This window comes from Capsicum annuum, chromosome 11, assembly GCF_002878395.1.
Source record: "Capsicum annuum cultivar UCD-10X-F1 chromosome 11, UCD10Xv1.1, whole genome shotgun sequence".
NCBI classification, from domain to species: Eukaryota; Viridiplantae; Streptophyta; class Magnoliopsida; order Solanales; family Solanaceae; genus Capsicum; species Capsicum annuum.
This window is the reverse complement of record NC_061121.1, coordinates 74,584,251-74,600,909: the sequence shown is the minus strand read 5'-3', so window position 1 is coordinate 74,600,909 and position 16,659 is coordinate 74,584,251. Positions and strand designations below refer to the sequence as shown.

The 16,659-nt window shown below is 38.2% G+C and overlaps 1 long non-coding RNA gene across 1 annotated transcript; it reads left to right on the top strand.

Moving 5' to 3' along the window:
- Positions 1-10,642: 10,642 nt before the first annotated feature.
- LOC124885350 lies at positions 10,643-15,375 on the top strand. Its single transcript, XR_007046687.1, has 5 exons — positions 10,643-11,916; positions 12,016-12,267; positions 14,186-14,360; positions 14,497-14,604; positions 15,016-15,375. It is a non-coding gene; the product is annotated as an uncharacterized LOC124885350 (long non-coding RNA).
- Positions 15,376-16,659: the final 1,284 nt, after the last annotated feature.

The following is a 16,659-nucleotide window of genomic DNA, read 5'->3' as shown; positions in this document are numbered from 1 at the left end:
GGGATCCTAGCCTTGTCAAACTCAAAGAGTCAGTTCAGAATCAAAAAGTTGAGGTTTTCTCCCAAGGGGGAGATGGTGTTCTTCATTGTCAAGGTGGTCTATGTGTTCTAGGTGTAGATGAATTGAGGCAGGGAATTCTTGCAGAAGTGTATGATGTGTGATACTCTATTCATCCAGGGGCCACTAAGATGTACCACAACATGCGGAAGATCTATTGGTGGAGTGGGATGAAGAGAGATGTCACAGAGTTTGTGGCTAAGTTCTCTACATGTCAGCAGGTTAAGATAGAGCATCAAAAACCTAGTGGTTCCATGCAAGAGTTCACCATTTCTACTTGGAAGTGGGAAGAAGTTAACATGGACTTCGTGACGGGTTTACCTATAACTCGTCATCAGCATGATTCAGTCTGGGTCATTATAGACAGAATGACCAAGTCAGCTCATTTTCTTCCTGTTTGTACTTCTTATTCCGCCGAGGATTATGCCAAACTCTATATCAAAGAGTTAGTCAAATTACACAGTGTTACACTATCTATCATCTCAAACAGAGGTACCCAGTTTACTTCTTACTTTTGGAAAGTATTCCAAAAGGGTCTCGGTACCCAAGTCCATCTCAGCACAGCATTTCATCCTCAGACAGATGGTCAAGCAGAGAGGACTATTTAGACTCTTAAAGATATGCTAAGGGCGTGTGCAATTGACTTCAAGGGAAGTAGGGACGACCACTTTCCTTTGATTGAGTTTGCATACAACAATAGCTATCATTCTAGTATTCAAATGGCTCCATTTGAAGCTCTCTATGGTAGGAGATGTAGATCTCCGATTGGTTGGTTCGAAGTTAATGAGGCCTCAGTAATAGGTCCTGACTTAGTATTTGATTCCTTAGAGAAAGTTTAGTTGATTAGAGAGACACGTATCGTAGTCCTTGAGCAACTCAAGCCACCTTCTCTTCCTAAGATTCAACTCCTTCAGGGTGAACACATATTGCAAATTCTTATGGTCTAAATAGATATCAACATGAACCCCATACAAATAATGGCGCTAAATCTTCAAAGTAATGACCACATCCAATAGTTCTAAGTCGTGCATCAGGTAATTCTTCTCATGAACTTTCAACTGTCTAGAAGTATAGGCCATAACCTTATCATGTTGCATCAACACACAGCCCAATCCCACACGGGATGCGTCACAATAAACTCCAAAACTATCGGTATCCTCAGGTAGGGTCAAAACCTAAGCCAAAGTCAACTTGTCCTTCAACTTCTCAAAGCTACCATCACAAGCATCGGACAACAAAAAAATTCACCTTCTTTTGGGTCAACTTAGTCATTGGAGAAGCAATCGAAGAAAAATTTCCACAAACCTCCTATAGTACCCATGTTCCAAAACCACCATCAAAACCACATAGATAACTATTTAAAACACATGCTTTTACAAAGTAATAGTTAGGGAAGAGTAACATGCTTGGAATATCAAGAGTTATGGAGAGTATTTACCCTTGGGAGCTTTAATTGATCGCCTTCTTGGAAACCCTAAGTATTTTTTTAAAAGAATTTTGAGTTTGAGAAAGTGTTTTGATCATGAATAGTATGCTAATAAAGTCCTAAAGAGGGTTTTAAGTCGTGGGATCTAAGTGGGGGAGGGGGAAATTACCAGGATGCCCTTGATTAAAAGACTGAAAACCTATGCCCAATCGCTACAGGTGACCTCACGACTCGTAGAGCCACTTTGCGACTCGCTTAGTCCAGTCGTAGTCTTAACAGTGTCTAAGGCCACCCCATACTGGTCTGGTTATGAGTCTTACCATACGACTCATATCCAGTCCTTACGACTTGTAACATGCTAGTCACAATCACAATAGCAACTTAGGATAGTACACTGGCTTCCCTACGATTCACACCCTATGAGACCCTACGACTCATAGTCAAGATAAAAACTCTAGGCCAACATACTGGACAGGTTACGATTGAGTCCTTAAGACCCGTAATGATATCCTACGACTTGCAGGGTGAGTTATCGTGGGGACCTTAAGCTCAAAGATCAAGAAATTTAGAGGGACCAAAAATCTGCGATGTTACAATTAATCAAAACTGAAAATTTAACGGTGCTAATACAAAATCAAATCCATTTCACCCATTTATTGCCAAAACCTATTCTCTTCAGCAAGTTCAGCAGAAAGCTTCAGTTCACATGATCAAAAGCTTTTTCTATGTCCAACTTACATAGAATACAAACTTTACCATGTTTTATTTCAGGGCAGATCCATGATCTGCCTGGCCTTAATGAAAGCCATCTGATATGAGTCCACCTGTTTGTGCATTACTGTCTTGAATCTTTTTGTTAGTAGCTTGGAATATGATTTTATATACACTACCTATCAAACTGATAGGTCTGTAATCTCTCAACTCTTTTCCATCACTTCTTTGGGGGATCAATGCTATGTATGTGGCATTGAAGATTTTTCAAATTACTCCTGATTATGGAAATTGTGTTTTGCCAACATGATATCTCCTTTGATTATGTCTGAATAGTGGATGTAAACACCTATATTAAAACCATCTGGCCCTGGAGCTTGGAGCTTTGTTCACAATACATAGCTTTATACACTCAAATACCTCTTACTCTTCTGTCTCCCAACCAACATAATCTATCGTGATCTAGTGACGCTTCATTGAATTGGTTGAGACTATTGAAAAATTCAATGAATCTGTCAAACTCCAAGTCATTAAATGTCTTCTAAAAGTGAGGTTCCATCCTTGATTATTCAATACCTCACTAACTCTTTCCCTTTGTTGTTGGTTCAACGTGTAAACTTCAGGGTACAACTTCTTTAAATGGCCATTGCCAAACCAATTATCTTCCTAAAAATGAGATTCTTTGCCCATTCTTTATCTTATAGTTGATGATGTTGAAAATGTTCCACAAGTTTTCAGATCGTCTTCCACACACTAACCCCATACACAATGCTTACAACTTTGGTTTTCCAGGCATCTTTCTTCTCCATATTTTTCCTTAATCACTTTCTTCCATAGTGCTTAATCTTTATTTTTGTATCTCCAGAGCAATTTAATAAGGAGGCTTTAGTTTTGCTTTTTTAAGTTCCTTAAGCCCAACCCTCCTTATTTCTTGCTGAGTGTTAATATTTTTCATTTGACTAGATGTATACCCTTCTTCTCTTTGTTGCCTTGCCATAAAAAGTTGCTTCTAAATGTGTCCAACCTTTTTTCAACTTGTGATGGTATTGGAATAAGTGATATCATATATTTAGGGAGTGCATCTAGAACACTATTAATGAGTACAAGTTTGCGACCTAAAGATAGCTACCGAGTCTTCCATCTAGTGAGTTTTTTCTCACATTTTACAAGCACTCCGTTCCAGATGTCAATGGATCTACAATGTGCCCTAAGGTCATACCAAGGTATGTTGTGGGCAGTATGCCTACTTCTCTTAAGATATCCATACAAAGTTGAAAGTTTTGAGGTTCATTAACTGGAAACCTGAAGCACTTGCTCCAGTTTACATATAACCCCAAGACAGCTTTGAAGATAGTCAAAATAGCTCTCAAAATCTTCATCTGCTTAGCCTCTGCATCACAGAGGATAATTGCATCATCTGCATATAACAAATGAGTGATTTTCATATTATCCGTTTGTTTGTTACTAAATTTAAAACCTTTAAGCCAATTGTTACAGTGAACCATGAGAAACATGTTGTTTAGACCCTCCATGACAATCAGAAAAAGAAAAGGTGAAAGGGGGTCACCTTGCCGTTGTCCCCTACTTAAAGTGAAAAAACCTTCAGGTGCACCATTAATGTCACGACCCAAACTAGGGCCTGACCATGACAGGCATCTCAAGTCCAACCGAGACTGGAGACCACCCCTGCTCCTAACCAAATAGAACACAATACCCTGAACAATGACTGAATTCTGAACATATAACAAGATAGCATAAGACAAGTTCAGAGAATTTAAGCTATGTCTATACCCGATAACCGTTTTACTAACCAAAATAACTTACACCACCACCTAAGTCCGCAGTAATCCATAAAGTCTTCTAACAAAATTAAAATCAATAAAGTGTCGGGACATGCCCCAACAATGACAGTGACAAAGACAATGACAATGATAATGTTAATGTGAACTCTTCAATTCTAGTTTATGAAAAGGAAACCGATGTAATGATCAAGTCTTTCAGAGAATGGAAGCTCACCACTTCACCACAAATAATTGATGAATCGAGTCGATCCACTTAACACTGCGCAGGAGAAGTAGAAGTATCTCTGGTGCTTGCATCGCGCAGGGATACAACGTCCGGAGATAGTTAGTGGGTTGAACACTAGGATGTAACTCAGGGATAACGATAAAGTAATGACAATTAAAAATTAAGCTCAACTCAATGTACATCATGTTCACATACATGTGTGCATACATATATAATTATATAACATATTGGGATAAGGAACAAGGCTTAACATACACTTTAAAACTTTAGCTTGGATGGTGTAGCTTAACCATCGTTTAATAGTACCCATGGGCTATATGGGTCCCAGCTCTCATCTCCTGGTCGAGCCCCAGTGCAAGTAGCTGCACGAACCGGAGAATAATCTCATATATATGCACGGGGGACTCGAACCTCCCAACTATATACTAAGGTGACTTAGCACCCGATTATGTAATGTAATGTGGGGGACTCGAACCTCCCAATTATATAATAATAAAGTGAACTCGAACCACCTGGTCATAAGAGAGGGGACTCGAAACCCAGGCCATTTTGACCCCCATGCCGGCAAACACAGTTTCCAGTATTGGTCCCTTGGGACCTCCACTTTCATAGCCTAGCTACACAACTTTCTTTTAAGCCCCATTAAAACATTTATCGCACATTCTCACTCATTGAACCATAATACACATTCAGGCATACACTGGTGGCATCGTCATATCAACTACACTTGCAAGGTATCATCAACATGCCAAATCAATTCCATTAACTTGGGAGAACAGCTCTCTTTGTTCATTAATAAAAGATAGGGGAACACCGACACTCTATTTGTTCATTAAATCAAACCATCATGTTTCAATAACCTCTTTATATAATAAAATTGTTTCAAAAATAGTTCAATGCAATTCTTTTACTCGTACTCAAAGTCCGCTTTCACAAAGTTGGGTTGGGGTTGTTACCAAATCAATTGTCAATATTCACAAAATTTGGGGAAAACACAATCCCCTAGTTCACTCTCCATACACATGCATCAAATTGATTTTAAAACCACCATTTAAGCAAAAACAATGCATATGTAAACATAAAACTTCACATAAACAACAATCATTCAAAACCCTCGACCTATGTTCCAAAACCACCATCAAAACCATATGGATAACTATTTAAAACACATGCTTTTACGAAGTAATAGTTGGGGAAGAGTAACATGCTTTAAATATCAAGAGTTATGGAAAGTATTTGCTGTTGGGAGCTTTAATTGATCAACTTCTTGAAAACCCTAGGTATCTTGTTTGAGAGAGTGTTTTAATTGTGAATAGTATGCTAATAATGTCCCAAAGAGGGTTTTAAGTCATGGGGTCTAAGTGGGAAAGGAGGGAAATTACCAGGATGCCCTTAATTACAAGATTTAAAATCGACGCCTAGTCGCTACGGGTGACCTCACGACTCTTAGGTTCATTCTATGACTTGTTTAATCCATTCATAGTTTGGACAGTGTCCAGGGGTACCCCACACTGGTCTGGTTACGAGTCACACCATATGACTCGTATCCAGTCCTTACAACTCGTAACATGCTAGTCGTAGTCACAATAGGAACTTAGGATAGTACACTAGTTTCCATACGATTCACACCCTACGACTCATTACGAGACCTTACGACTCGTAGGGTCTAAGTCATAGTGAAGATAGAAACTCCAGGCCAACATACTGGCCAGGCTACGATTGGGTCCCTAAGACCCGCAATGACACTATGACTTGCAGGTTGAGTTATCGTGAGGACCGTAAGCTCAAAGATCAATAAATTTTTAGGGATCAAAATTTGGGGTGTTACATTCTCCCCTCCCGTCGGATCATTTATCTCGGAATGATGGACAAGTATCCCTTAGCACGATATAACACATAAACACACCCACTCTTACCTTTAGCAAAGACAAAAAACAAAGATGTTATGAATAACATCTACCTTAAGCATGATTATTAGAGAGGGGGATCAAGAAGGGATACTTTTCGTGTCCTCTTCAGCTTCCCAAATGGCCATTTCAACCTTGTGGTTCGTTCGTCCACAGAACCTTTACCGAAGCCATATCCTTAGTCCATAATAACGTACTTGTCAATCCAAGATCTCCATCGGGACTTCCTTACAAGACAAGGAATCCGAAACTCTGACATTTTCCAACGAAACCACTAAGGAAGGATTACCGACGCACTTCCTCAATATTGAAATATGAAAGATCGGGTGAATAAAACCCAAACTCGAAGGAAATTCTAATTCATAAGCCACATTGCCCACTCTCTTAAAAATCAAACAAGGTCCCACGTAACGGGAACTAGGCTTCTCCTTCTTTCCAAACCGCATCACTCCCTTCATAGGACACCTTCAAGAACACCCAATCGCCAACTTCAAATTACAACTCCCTTTGCCTCACGTCCGTATAGGACTTTTGGTGACTTTGGGCGATACTAAGCCTATCCTGAATCACCTTCACCTTCTCCTCAAGACCAAACAACTCAGCCTCACCAGCCTCAAACCACACAATAAGAGAACGACATCTTCTATCATACAAAGTCTCAAAGGGAGCCATCCCAATGCTAGATTGGTAGCTTTATTATATACAAACTCAATGAGGGGCAAATGATCAATCCAACTATCACCAAAATCGATCACACAAGATTTGAGCATATCCTAAATGGTCCTCTTCACTTGTCTATCCGTCTGAGGGTAGAAAGCGGTGCTACGATTCTCCTTAGTTCCCAAACCTCTCTGGAAGGAACACCAAAGTGCGAGGAGAATTGAGTACCGCAATCTAATATAATAGAAACAGGCACACCATGCAAGTTGGCGATTTCCTGAATGAACAACTTTGCGTAGTCCTCACTAGAGTAATTAGTCCTCACAGGTAGGAAATAGGCAGAACTATTCATCCTATCCACTATGACCCAAATTGAATTAACTGACCATGGAAGACTAGAAACGAAATCCATATTAATTACTTCCCACTTCCATTCTGGCAACTCAATCTCTTGAGACAATCCACTAGGTCCCAAGTTCTCCACCTTTACTTTTTAACAAACCATACACTTAGGCATAAAACTCTCCACATCCCGCTTCATTTTATTCCACCAATAAATCTCTTTCAAATCATGGTACATCCTCGTCAAACTAGGATGAACAATGTACCTCAACTCATGATCCTCAGCCAAGATCCTCTCTCGCGGCCCATCAACATCGGGAACACATAACCTACCTTGGTACCTCAAGATAGCATCACCACCAGTCTCAAAAACCATCACTTTCTGTTGGCCTGCATCACTCTTAATCCGTATCAAGATAGGATCCAAAACCTGCTTCTCTTTCACCTCGGCACAGAGATAACTTTACCACCTCTTGCACTATCACATTACCATTCTCAGAGTCTAAGAGATGAACTCCAAGTTTAGTCAACCGGTGAAAATCCTTCACCAATTCTTGATTCTTCCCCTTCACACGAGATAAGCTCCCATTGATAACCTACCAAGAGCATCAACAACTATGTTAGCTTTACTTGGATGATAGTGGAGACACATATCGTAGTCCCTGAGCAACTCAAGCCACCTTCTCTTCCTAAGATTCAACTCCTTCTGGGTGAACACATATTGTAAATTCTTATGGTCTAAATAGATGTCAACATGAACCCCATACAAATAATGGCGCTAAATCTTCAAAGTAATGACCACATCTAACAGTTCTAAGTCGTGCATCAGGTAATTCTTCTCATGAACTTTCAACTGTCTAGAAGTATAGGCCATAACCTTATCATGTTGCATCAACACACAGCCCAATCCCACACGGGATGCGTCATAATAAACCCCAAAACTATCGGTATCCTCAGGTAGGGTCAAAACCTAAGCCAAAGTCAACTTGTCCTTCAACTTCTCAAAGCTACCATCACAAGCATCGGACAACAAAAAAATTCACCTTCTTTTGGGTCAACTTAGTCATTGGAGAAGCAATCGAAGGAAAATTTCCACAAACCTCCTATAGTACCCATGTTCCAAAACCACATAGATAACTATTTAAAACACATGCTTTTACAAAGTAATAGTTAGGGAAGAGTAACATGCTTGGAATATCAAGAGTTATGGAGAGTATTTACCCTTGGGAGCTTTAATTGATTGCCTTCTTGGAAACCCTAAGTATTTTTTTAAGAGAATTTTGAGTTTGAGAAAGTGTTTTGATCATGAATAGTATGCTAATAAAGTCCTAAAGAGGGTTTTAAGTCGTGGGATCTAAGTGGGGGAGGGGGGAAATTACCAGGATGCCCTTGATTAAAAGACTGAAAACCTATGCCCAATCGCTACAGGTGACCTCACGACTCATAGAGCCACTTTGCGACTCGCTTAGTCCAGTCGTAGTCTTGACAGTGTCTAGGGCCACCCCATACTGGTCTGGTTATGGGGCTTACCATACGACTCATATCCAGTCCTTACGACTTGTAACATGCTAGTCACAATCACAATAGCAACTTAGGATAGTACACTGCTTCCCTACGATTCACACCCTATGAGACCCTACGACTCATAGTCAAGATAAAAACTCTAGGCCAACATACTGGACAGGTTACGATTGGGTCCTTAAGACCCGTAATGATATCCTACGACTTGCATGGTGAGTTATCGTGGGGACCTTAAGCTCAAAGATCAAGAAATTTAGAGGGACCAAAAATCTGCGATGTTACAATTAATCAAAACTGAAAATTTAACGGTGCTAATACAAAATCAAATCCATTTCACCCATTTATTGCCAAAACCTATTCTCTTCAGCAAGTTCAGCAGAAAGCTTCAGTTCACATGATCAAAAGCTTTTTCTATGTCCAACTTACATAGAATACCAACTTTACCATGTTTCATTTCAGGGCAGATCCATGATCTGCCTGGCCTTGATGAAAGCCATATGATATGAGTCCACCTGTTTGTGCATTATTGTCTTGAATCTTTTTGTTAGTAGCTTGGATTATGATTTTATATACACTACCTATCAAACTGATAGGTCTATAATCTCTCAACTCTTTTCCATCACTTCTTTGGGGGATCAATGCTATGTATGTGGCATTGAAGATTTTTCAAATTACTCCTGATTATGGAAATTGTGTTTTGCCAACATGATATCTCCTTTGATTATGTCTGAATAGTGGATGTAGACACCTATATTAAAACCATCTGGCCCTGGATCTTGGAGCTTTGTTCACAACACACATCTTTATACACTCAAATACCTCTTGCTCGTCAAAGGGTCTTTATATCCAGTCCTTTTCTTGATCAGATATCATAGGGATTGCAATCTGGTTGAATTCTGGTCTCTAGTGTGATGATATCGAGTAAAGCTACTCATAAAACTTGATTATTTCTGCTTTGATAACCCTCTACTCTTTTTTTTCAACTCCTCCTACTACTAGATAATCAATGTTGTACCTTTTATAGGCATTTGCTGATCTCTTGGAAAACTGTATTTTTGTACCCTTGTTTCAACCATAGTACTCTTGACCTTTGTCTCTAATATATTTTCTCCCTTGTGGCCAGCTTTTCAAACTTAGTGTTCAAGTTGGCTTTTAGGGTGTGTTTGGTATGATGGAAAATGTTTTCTGGAAAATGTTTTCTTATTTTCCCTTGTTTGGTTGTACTAAAACATTGGGAAAATTTTTTCCAAAATGACTTATTTTCCTCTATTTAAGGGAAAATGACTTCCCTCATGGGCCAAGGGAAGTCATTTTCCAGAAAATGACAGATGTGACTTTTATGCCCCACCCCCCACCCCTCTTCCCCCACTCCAACAACACTCAAATTCACGTTACTCAAAAAATTCACATTACTCAGAAATATTTTTCACTGTGCTTTGCTCCAATATTTCACTGCTTGGAATAAAAAATATTGAAGTTCGAATTTTTTCTTGTTTCCAATGTTCGTTGAATGTATTGTTATTTTTATGTGCATAGAGGAAAACTTACCTATGTTACTTTTGCTAATTCTATATTCCATTTTGTCATCGTTGTAGCTTGTTTCACAAGGTTGAATAAGCTCGTCGTTTAATTGTATTTCTATTGATTGTGGTATCTTGAGATTGTCCTGATAAAATGTTGAAAAGTGTCTCCCATGTTTGCTAATTAGTAATTGCTTAAAATTTAGTGACTTGTAATATCTTAATACTCGATATTGATATTATTTCCTATGCTTAAATTTGTTCAGGCAGTGATATACTAGTTAATAGTTAGTAGTATTTTCTAAAAAATATTTTTTCACTCACAAACCAAACACTAGAAAAGGTATTTCTGAAAAATATTTTCCACTCACCAACCAAACATGAGAAAATAAGTAGAAAACCAACTTATTTTCTAGGAAAACTTTTTTCATGGAAAATATTTTCCATCATACCAAACACACCCTTAATGCAGTTTCAACAATTTCTAGTCTCCTCATCTGCTCTATCTTGTCTAGGGCTGAAATTTGGTTTAAAGTGTTAAGTTTTTCCATCCTTAAATTGCCATTAGTAACCAGATTCCATTCCCTGAGCTTAGACTTCAATGCCTTCAATTTCATAGTAGGCTTTTGAGTTGCTCCATTTCTCACATTTCAAAGGTAGAGGCCAGTGATCTGAATTATCCTTAGGAAGAATTGATTGGTTTATGTTTGTAAATCCCTCGTCCCATTGAGCGGTGAAGAGGAATCTATCTTGAGTTCCACATCTAGCCCATGTGACGGTTCCACCATTTAGAGGAGGATCCACCAATTCTGAATCTTCGATGAACTTTGAGAAATCTTTCATACTTCTAGACAAGGTGGTTGGGTTCTTTTTTTCAGAAATGAACCTAGTTGTGTTGAAGTCTCCGCAAGTCACCCATAACTCCTCGCAAAGACCCTTGGCTCAACCGATCCCTTCCCACTATTCTAATCTTTCTTTTCTGGAATTTGGCCCGTAGACACCAGTCAGACAACACTTGAAATTCTGATTTACTGCCTTGAAACTACAAGACAGAGAGTATACCCCAACACAAATGTGTTCCCCCTCCCATATTCTACTGTCCCACTTCCCCTCATTGTTTCAGCATGTCTGAAGTAGTTCTAGGAATTACCCAACTAACCCAAGTAGACATAAGAACATGTCCCACTAATTTACAACTGTTTTGAAGTGGAGGAATAAGTGGACGTTAACCTCTGCCTCTTTTTCACAAATATAACACTTTGAGCAAATCTGTATACCTCTTCTTTGTACCACTTCATGGGTTAAACATGCTTTTCTGATCACCAACCATGTGAAACATGACACCTTCTGAGAGACTTTGATCTTCCAGATTAGTTTCCATGGCCAATCCATTCCCATTGTTTGGCTAGAGTTCATGTTCTAGTAACAAGATTTCACAGTGAAACTCCCTTTGTGTGAAACTTCCATATTGGACAGTCAGGTCCCTCTGAGATACCTAGAAATACATTCAACACCTGTAGGATCCCTTCTACTCTACTAATCTCCTAGTCATTTAGAGGCCTCCTAAAAGTCAGGTCCAACCTTGAGGGCCCCATATCTGTGCCACTAGCCATTTGTTGCAAGCTCAGAATGTATTGTTCCGAATCCCGCACATAGTGGGAGCTTTAGTGCATCGAGCTGCCCTTTACTTATACTGGGATGCCCATGGTGGTGTCTTGCTCAACTCTTCTATCATTTCTCTGTAGTATGTATTTTACATATTTTTTTTATATGTTTGTAATATACTCTTTGATGGAACTTCACTTTATATGTTCTAATAATATTAAAAAATTATAATATGCAGGACTCCGCAATCACTAGTTGCTGGCTTAATGTGGCTTGGAGTCAAGAATGGGAGGTATTTCATGCGTCATGTATGCCAAGATTCGGATGAGTTGAAACAGTATGGCTGGACTACTCATAATGGATGGGACTATGGACATCAGGTTCTGATTGAACAGACAATGACCTTGACTACTAGTTTTCTGAAATCCAAGGATCGTGGTAGTGGCTATGGTGGACACTGGTTTGTTCGAATTGGAGTGCAGAGCAATAAGTACTTCTCCTTACCATCTCTCATGATCTTCATTTCTTAAGCCTGATATGCAAATACTTGGCTCTTGTGGATATTGTGTCAGTCAAAGTAGAAATATGTTTACAATCAGGTTCTCTAGTAAGAAATAGCATGTTGCTTCATCTTATGCAAAGCTTAGTTATCTGCTGCAGATTTCATCTATTTCCTGCAATTAATAATATGTAGGTGTCGTTGATTGATTGAATGATGACCTAGGCAACAAAAAAGTGAGTTTGTCTTTATTTCATCAACAACTCCCTTCTTGTTTGGTATCATGTTGTGAATGTATCTACAAGTTCATTATTCATTATGTGGAATGTTTGGTTGGAGAAAAGCAAAAGATGTTAAGAGCAAAGGATATAACATATTTCTTTTGTAAAGAATACATGTTTATCCTAACAATCAAAATTTTTTTGTACTTTTGGTGTAGGGGCTATAACATAAAAAATGTGAATCACTTTCTGAATTTTTTTGGAAAACATGAGGATATAGTGGAGAAACTGTAATGTTCAGGTAGTTTGTACTGCACATAGTACCCTTTTGGTTCTAATTTTGATAAATTTTACTTTATCTAAGCGAAAAAAGAAGGTATTTCTCGGAAGATCTTTATATTTAAGTATACTTTTGCATCCAATAAAACAAGACAATTTGTACAAAGAGTCCTATGACCAAAATAGGAAAAAAAAATTGTGAATTACAGCTAAATAATAATCCTATGACTAAAATAGGAAAAACAGTGAATTGCAGTTAAAGTAATAAGATTACATTTTCTCCTACAATTAGGCTAGAAAATAAAATCTCCTGGAATCATGCTACTAAACAATATCTAAGATAACTTCAATTCGAACAATTAATTTCATGAGTGATGGCATATTTAACTTAAAATGGACGTACTTTACACTAGAAAAATGTGTGGTAATGTTGTTGGATAAGATTAGACGTTAGAGTGCCTGGACTGCTGAAAATTTGTTTGCAGTCGCATCCTTAAAGCAGTAGGATCAGTATTGTGGCTGTTGGTTATTTTTTCACAGAAGATGGGAGTGGCGTCGGTGGAGGACTAGATATGAGAAGAAAGGCTAAAATGGTTTGGACATGTGATGAGGAGAGACGCGGATACCCCAGTGCGTAGGTGTGAGAGACTAGCATTGGATGACTTCAGAAAGAGTAGAGGTAGGCTAAAGAAATACTGGAGAGAGGTGATCAGACATGACATGGAGCAGCGGCAGCTTACTGAGGACATGACCCTAGATAGGAAGGCGTGGAGGTCGCGGATAAGGGTAGAAGGCTAGCGGGAGGGTGTGGGTTAGTTGTAGCAAGCCACCAAGAGAGATCTTGTGTAGCCGGGTTAGTAACCTTAGGTCTTGTGTCTATAGGTGTCTATGGCGGCGAGTATGTGTTACTTCTACGTGGGTGTCCCTTTCATATTTTCTCAATTGCTATCTTCTTATTTCGTGTTGCCGTATCTCTCGTATTTTTATATTGCTTTGATTTACTTTTTATTATTCCTTACGCCTTTTCTGTTATGTAATCTATCTCCTTGTCGCCTATTCTTTATCTTGAGTCGAGGGTCTATCAGAAACAACCTCTCTACTTCTTCGGAGGTAGCGGTATGGACTGCGTACATCTTACTCTCTCCAGACCCCCACTTTGTGGGAACATACTGGGTTTGTTGTTGTTGATCAATTATGACCTTAATTAGAGTATTGTGTTCTCTTACTAAAAGTCTACTACGTGTACTTGCTAGTTAATTTTAGCATCGCAACCACTTAAAGCATGAATGATATTCTTTTCTGAAAAGCTGTATTTCCAACTGAAATATAATGATAGTACAATAAATTTGTATCTCCATCGCATGTTTTTTTTTATCCCTTAAACAATTGATGCTCAAATTTCTTCACAGATCTATGTCTGATGAGGAAATGTTAAACCCCGCGCACTTATTTTTCTATGTGGCTGATGAAAGTGGGAAAGGTCTTACTTTGGGTAGTGGAGTCTTGGATATCCATGGTGATTCTATCTTGGCATCAGGATCACGTAGGGACATTGGAAACTAGCAGCTCCATTTATTTTCAGAGGTAATTTGCTTACTAATTTTCAATTGCAATTGAAAAGTTAGCTATTTCAGTATCTTCTTTTTTTTTTTTTTTGGTTTCCCACCCGGTGTCCGGTACTCGCATTGGAGACCCGACTAATCCGAATCGCACATTGTAGGGCTCATTCTTGGGGTAGCACTCCCAATAGGATTTTCTCATACCCAGGACTCGAACCCGAGACCTCTGATTAAGGATGGAGTAGTCCCACCACTACACCACAATCCATGTTAGTAGCTATTTCAGTATCTTCAATCAGCTGTGATTATGCATGTATTTATATGCTTCTGTCACCTTTCAACTATTGTCTTATACATGTGTTTTGGAGACGTGAAGCTCTTCAGAGACAAGGCTTGGGCTAAAATCTCTCTTCTGTTTTTTGTAGGCTTATTATATTTTAAGAGGATACTGATTTATTTTTTTTAAAAAAATTGTTTTTAGAGGGTGCTGTATATTTGTAGTGACAGTGCTACATCGAGTGACCTTTCTCTTTTCTTTTCCTTTTTTTTGTGTTCGTATATAGGAGGGTTCTATGCCCTTTTTTGTAAGGATAGCTAAGTAGGAGCCTAGAAGGTCTTTTGTGGTTCTCGGGTAAGGTTAGACACAATAATCACTCTTTCCAATTGTTTGTCATGTACAGCTTTTGGAGCCGTGTTTCTCTGGTTAAGTTGCTGGTTTGGATGCTAATGGATTCATTACAAAATATATATCGAGGACATTTTCTCGTGTTTCTCTCAGTTATTTATTTCTCACATGGGATTTATGCATTTACAATCTTTATGAAAATATGAATATGTTATGATTTCTTGCAAAGGAACGAGTCACAGGAAAATCTAAATCAATTGCCTTTGATTTCCCTTTTCTTTTGTTAGAATTCCTAGAGCGACCTATTTTGTATTCCTTTTCTTTTGTTAGAATTCCTAGAGCGACCTATTTTGTATAACGATATTTGATATATAAATTCAGCTCGTTAAAAGGGAGACTGAAACCTTAGAGTTCAGTGGAAGAGAACTCCGATCTCTTGATTCTGGTTGAATTTCTGCGTAAGTTTTATTCTCCAATTCTCCCCTTAAATATGAGTCTTTATTACAACAAATAAGAAGCCTAATCCTTATGAAACTAGGAGACACAAAACTCTATTGTAGTCTAATAACGACCGCTAGCATGAATCCTATTTTAGAATAATAAATAAAGCTACTAATAATAAAATTAATCTCTTAATTTAACTGTCCTTCCTGCGGAGATGTCTTGCCCACAAACGCATCCACAACATTATCCCCCTCCAGGTTTGTAAAAGGCGAGCGCCTCGTCGCCAATGGCGAATGGCGAGGCGAGCTTATGTCGCCTCTTCAGTCCATGGCGTGTCGGAAATCGAAAGGCAACGTGGCGAGGCGAGGCGAACGGCGAGAAAGGCGACGCCTTTTAATTATTTTTTAAAAAATTAGGATTTTAGGTATATAAGTTAATTTTAGGGTTTATTTACACATTTTAACACTACCAACTTACAAATTGGTGACTGCGGATGCTACCATTCATCTCACAAGTTTGATTCCGGCGATCGGCGACGAACTCCGGCGACTGCCGAAACTCCAGTAAGCAGTGATTTCTATTTTTTTCTCCTTTCTTCTTTTTCTTCTTAATCCAGCGATTGGATATGCCTTTTGGTGCTGTTATTTTTTTTCTTCCTCTTTTATCTTTTTTTTCTTCTATTTTTCGGCGGCCGACATCATCTGTAACAGTGAACTTGTGACATGCTCACATGCATTGTTACATGTTACTATTATAACCAGTGGTAATATTAATATAATTATTATGTAATTTTTTTTAATATACTTATTATATAAATATACTTAACCAGTGGTAATATTAATATACTTCTTTTTTTTCTTATAACTTATTATGTAATTTTTTTAATAACTTATGTTGATTGTAGAATTAACATAGCATGATGGTAATATTAATATATTAATTAAATTATTTGATCATTAACAACTTTCAATTTCAATGACGTCCCAATCTACTAGTAGCAAACAAAAGGACATAGGATGGAATTATGGTACACAAGGACCGACAAAAGATGCGGTGATTTGTAATTTTTGTCGACGTACAACGAATGGCGGCATTACTCGATTCAAACAATACTTGATAGGATATTGAATTGTTGAGTAATTTAAGTTCTAGACTTTTAGTATCTATATACTATATATTTTTAATTCTTGAAATATTTTCTAATATATTAGCGTTATTAAAATTTTGATCATTTATATATTATTTTAATTTTTTA